Source organism: Sinocyclocheilus grahami, unplaced genomic scaffold, assembly GCF_001515645.1.
Source record: "Sinocyclocheilus grahami isolate Dianchi unplaced genomic scaffold, SAMN03320097.WGS_v1.1 scaffold222.1, whole genome shotgun sequence".
Taxonomy (NCBI): Eukaryota; Metazoa; Chordata; class Actinopteri; order Cypriniformes; family Cyprinidae; genus Sinocyclocheilus; species Sinocyclocheilus grahami.
The window spans coordinates 257516-263256 of NW_015505401.1; the positions used below are offsets into that span (position 1 = coordinate 257516).

General features: G+C 37.2%; 2 protein-coding genes across 2 annotated transcripts in view; both read left to right on the forward strand.

The window, feature by feature from the left end:
* LOC107596624 (DEP domain-containing mTOR-interacting protein-like) overlaps positions 1-5741 on the forward strand; it is a 53796-nt gene that overhangs the window by 42680 nt on the left and 5375 nt on the right. The gene's annotated exons all lie outside the window — the stretch shown is intronic.
* LOC107596708 (collagen alpha-1(XIV) chain-like) overlaps positions 4564-5741 on the forward strand; it is a 123104-nt gene continuing 121926 nt past the window's right edge. The window contains exon 1 of the mRNA XM_016287506.1: positions 4564-4821. The gene's annotated coding sequence lies outside the window, so the exon portion shown is untranslated. The remainder of the gene's footprint in view (positions 4822-5741) is intronic.

Consider the following 5741-nt stretch of genomic DNA (forward strand, 5'->3'; position numbering starts at 1 on the left):
AGTATTTAATTAGTAAACTATCAGTATACCTATAAGTTCACTTTTAGTATAGTTGCAGTACAAGCTGAAAATATTGATGTAAACTAGTTGTGTACTCAAAGTTTACAACTGTTAAACTTAAAGTATACTTAAAAGTATACTTTTATATACTAGAAAGTGGGCCAATTTAGTCCCAAGGAGTATTGAAATAGTACACTTACAAGTATACTACTAGTACACTGATATTTGTATACTTACTACATAAAGTATACTTAAAAATATACTTGAACTTTACTTAAGTATACTTAATAAAATAAACTTGAAGTATGCTACTTTTTGGTAAGGGATGGTAGGCTATTCATAACCAGTCCTGAGACAATAACAATTTGCGTACAGCGATGACGTAATGCTGTTGACATCCTGAATTATTTAGGTTTTTAGTGCCACCTGTTGGTTAATGAGACTTTGCATATTTGATTGATTTTCGAGCTCCAAACGTTGAGGTAAATATACCTTTTACTGTTACTGTTAGATTTTCGTGTCTTTTATTCTTTTATTGTCCTATATATATATTTTTTTTGCTGACAGTCGTTTAGCCTCAAGGTTATTCTTTCTGAGTAACAGTAGAGCCATACTTGATTGTTTTATCGCTAGAGGGCAGTGTTACTCTTTGCCTCGTCTGATACCACATTCACGTTAATTATGTTGCATTAAAACGGAAAGTTAAAAAATATGAATCGTCAGCAGCCAGAACACTGTCAAGATGACATTCTTTTAAACAACTGACCTTCTGTGTAATCTTCTTCTTTGCATAAATGCTCCACGTTTTTCATTTCCTGTCTACATGCTTCCTACTGAGGCAGTCTTTCACATTTATATTATAGTGCTCTTCTGTTTTAGTATATTAATCTTACCTGTTGTCTGAATGAAACAGAATGTAACCACATTAATTTCCCCTCCTTTTCCCTCCAAGAGCAGCTTAAATGTGCTCTGGCTGTAGGAGTAGAAGAGGTGAGTTGTGAGTGTTGATAGCAGTTGGTCTTTTAAGGAAAAGAGGGTCTTGGGGAATTCCCTTCACACTATATGAGGTAAGAGCAGACAAACAGACATTTAACCTCTGTCTTAAGTCAACCATCCCCCACTGAGGCTGTTTGACCTGAGTTTAATAAGTAATAATGATTTTTTTCATTTTCAATGACATTTTTTCTCTACTCATTGTCAAGGATCAAAATTTCTTCAACCATTTTAATCGAATCTGACAAGATAAGAGCTGAAAGATTTACAAGATGTGATTAGAACAGATCAAATAAACCATGATTATTGCAAATTAGTTTAATGGGTGACTAGAAAGTATGTGACCGATCGAAAGTGCAACAAGTGCATCATTAAACTGCAGAAATTTAGCTGAAGTGAATCAAGTGCTTCAGAACGGCCACATTTGTCTACGTAAGTGACCATGCAGAGGCTTATGTCCTGAAGCTATGCTCTGCTGCTGATTCCCAGAAGTGGGAGGGCAAGGGAATCTATATGCTTTTTTAGTTCAATAGGCCACACAGTTCAGTGACAACTGATGGATGAACATTATCAGATGCCAACCACTCCTTCCTTGATAATCCCTCAGTCCCACTCCAAAGCTCTGCCCAACATGTTTCCTATATATATATATAAAAAATCTATAAAAAAATTTAAAGATAAAAAAGATTTAAAAAATCCATACATAGCCTACATTTATGCAGTTAACACATTGACATTTTATTTAGCTTTCCCTGGGAATTGAACCTATGACCTTGGTGTTGCTCTACTGTTTGAGCTACAAGAAAGCATGTGTATATTTATATGTACACATTTCAGAATTTTTACATGCATACATTTCCGTTATACAGACACACTTATACAGGCCACATACCCCTTGCACTTTTATGAGCATAGAACATTGCCCAGCCCATATATGCAAGATATCACTGTTCAACAAAGCGGTTATGTGCACTGATTACCTTCACAGACGGCCTGTGGAAAATATTAACCTTTTGTGTTAATGATGAATCTTTTGTGAAACCTCCTCACGGGTGAATCGCATTGAGAGGACTGGCCAAATCTTAAAAATAAGCCTAACAAGGGCATGGCTCGTCAGCCTATTCAAAAGAGTTTGGAAATCTGCCAGATTTTTATGAATATGCAAACTTGAGCCGTATTCCATGTCCTTCCCACTTTGCTAAGGGATGCCATATTAAATAAACACTGAGACAGGCATATTCACTTTATGGATCCAAGATCGATATGCACTGGAATAGTCAATGCCACGGCCGTGACCCCCATGAAGCCTCTAAGAATGTTTGTGTTTTTTATTCCTAAAGACCTTTGATCATCTTTGAGAGGTGTGTCTATTTTGTTACCATGTGCATCTCTATATGCAATCCATCCGAACACTATGTGTGTGTGTTTGTGTGAAAACTGCCTTTATGTACAAGCGTGCATCTGCTTGTCTGCGTGAACGGCTCTTTCCTCTTTCCTGTATCCCCAGGGTCTTGCAGACTCCTCCACACCATCATCTTTTGCCGTATCCCACGGTTAATTAGAAGTCGCTGAGTAATAAAAGGTTCCTTTGGAGCCTGCTGAATGAACCCGCTGATTAGCCCACAATGCCTCATTACGCTTGGCCTTGTCATTTGGGAATAAGCCATTCAGCGTTAAAGAGCTTACAGCCACTGCATCTCGGCATCCAGGTGTCACCGTTCCAGTCCCGCGCTGACTCTGTACATTGAAGTTGATAAATGCTGTATACGCTGCAAGCTGGGCTGCTTTCAATGAGCCATTTATTCTGTGAAGAAGTTTTTGAAAGTCTATAAGATTCTTTTCGAAATCAAAATGTCCTCTTTCTTTTGAAGGATGAGTTTGCGATAAAGTGCTGTACACTTTCCTGCACTTTAATGCTCGGCAGTAAGCGAGAGCACAAGACTTGTCCTCCAATGCCTCATTACGCTTGGCCTTGTCATTTGGGAATAAGCCATTCAGCGTTAAAGAGCTTACAGCCACTGCATCTCGGCATCCAGGTGTCACCGTTCCAGTCCCGCGCTGACTCTGTACATTGAAGTTGATAAATGCTGTATACGCTGCAAGCTGGGCTGCTTTCAATGAGCCATTTATTCTGTGAAGAAGTTTTTGAAAGTCTATAAGATTCTTTTCGAAATCAAAATGTCCTCTTGTACACCGCTGTACACTTTCCTGCACTTTAATGCTCGGCAATGAGAGATTCAGAGTAGTTTAAAACACTTCATGCACTTTTCAACCATATTTACATATTGTTATTGGTTGTAAATCAATATTTGGCAGCCATATTTGTTTGCACTGAAATCAATGTGAACATAAACATTTGCATACTCTTATAACCTTCAAAAACATGGTGAATGATCATATGGTGGGGTGTTATGAACCCTTGATCATTTCTGTAATATATTTACTCATCAGATGAGTCATGCAAATGAAGTGGTTCATTCAGACTGCAAATCTGTGGTCTCATGGGAAGTGCCGCCAGTGTGATGGCCCATGGCAATCAAATAATGAATAACAACAGTCAAATATTCTTTCATCCCCATAACCAAGCTGAATGTGGATTACAAGAATGTGGGTTTTCACACATTTTAGGTTTTTATAACTCTGGCAAACCTTGGCCAAGAGAACACCTGTTTAGTACTCCTTGGTGATAAGTGTGAATTTGGTAGATTTCTACAAGTGTTGGGTCATGCAGAGAACTTCCAAAATAACATTGCACTCTGGATTCTGTCCAATCAGCAACCTGCACACAGTAAGAAACATCTCACGCACAATCTCATATATCTTTCACATCTCTTCCTTTCAACACTTGTGTACATTCAGACAGCTTTGTTCCCTGCTCAACTTGAACTGATATAAGAAGGTGCAGGTGTTACCGAAAGGATAAAACGTTTTTTTCAGTGTGCTAGGAGAGAACAGAACACAAAGAAATACAATACGATGATCAGTCTAAAATACAAGTACTTCCAAAGAGAATGGAAGTGCATATTGTTTTGAGATATTGAAGCTTTTTACATTGAAACTGCTAGGTTAGCTGAACCCAATGTGGAATTATGGAGTATTGGAGGGTTTGACTCTCCAAATTAAGATGTGAAAACCCTAACACAAAGGTTTGAAAGAGTATGTATTCTATGTATTATTTTACACTTAAAATGCCTATATAAGCTATGATTTTCTGAAATTCCACACGTTTTGTTAAAAAAGTTGGTAAAATATGCTAATTCACGTTTAACTGTGACAGATAATAGCCTACTAACAAAAAATATTTTCAAATTTCAAAAGTAACTGAATAATTGCGCACAGTGACTGATTCAATTAATTTCAGTTAGTAAAATATAATTATAGGCAGTGCAATAACTATAATTAAGTCAATGTAATCATCCATCACCCTGGTGTAGGCGTTATGCTTGTTCATTACAATTGCATTCCCTTGAAATATAATGATAATGGCTTTTCTTCCCCGCGCTGAACAGCCTACATGTAGGCAGGATCAAGTATTTGAGAAGGGCTCTTGATTGTCGTGAGATCATTCGTCGTCTGTCCAGTGGCTGCAATTGGTCGCATGAACGTTTTTTCCCCCCGGACTCAAGACTAAAGGATGAAATGAGGTGCAGAGCTGAAGAGCTGAGGGAATGGACGAATAAAGACAGACGAAATACGCACACGGAGAGCGCTGTGAGCCATCTGACTGACGCTGCGAGAAGATACGAGTGAAGTCTGACCATCACAAGACGCGGGGATTTGGATCACATTTAGATCAAGTGGATTTCACTGAAGCGAATGGTGTGAAAGGTAAGACTGCTGTCGGATTTCATCTGTTACATTCTCTACTCTTTATCTGATATGCGTTTGTTAAAACAATAGCCTACTGTGAGAATTACTCAAGATGCAGACTAGAAAATATATGCGATATATTTTTGACTGTTTTGCCACTTTTGTATTGTTATGCATTTTCTTGTATTTATTAAAGAGAATTGAATGTATAATTTTGGAAAACCTTTTTAGTTCAATGTATCTCTTACACAATATACTTAAAAGTGTGTTTAATTATATATAGCAATAGCACAAAATATTTATAGCCTTTATTTTTTACTCGTAAAATATTTCCCCAACTGACGTAAATAGAAACTTTCAAATGTTCTTAAAACAATTTTATAATATAGCCTAGTTGATATAAATAAGTAGGTTTTCTATTATTATTATTATTATTATTGCTAGTATAATATTCTCTAACTGAAAGAGAGAGAGAGAGAGCCAGAGAGAGAGAATCATAGGGATGTCCCAGACACCACCAATGCTCAAAGAATTGACTTGATGTATCCTACATCTATTTTTAAATTTAGCGCGTTTCATCTTTACTGTGCTGTTGAGAATAGAAATGAAGCCAAGGTGAGTGCTTGATGTTTATTTCAGGATTCATCATTCAGTAGCAGGTTAAACACACACACACACACTCAGGTTTGTTTTTATGGTTTATGGGGACTCTCCATAGGCGTAATGGTTTTTATACTGTACAAACCGTATTTTCTATTGCCCTACACCAACCCTACCCCTAAACCTACCCCTCACAGGAAACTTTCTGCATTTTTAGATTTTCAAAAAAACTAATTCTGAATTATTTATAAGCCTTTTGAATTACGGGGACACTGAAAATGTCCTCATAAATCACCATGTTATTATACAAATTTGTGTCCTCATAAACCACATAAACA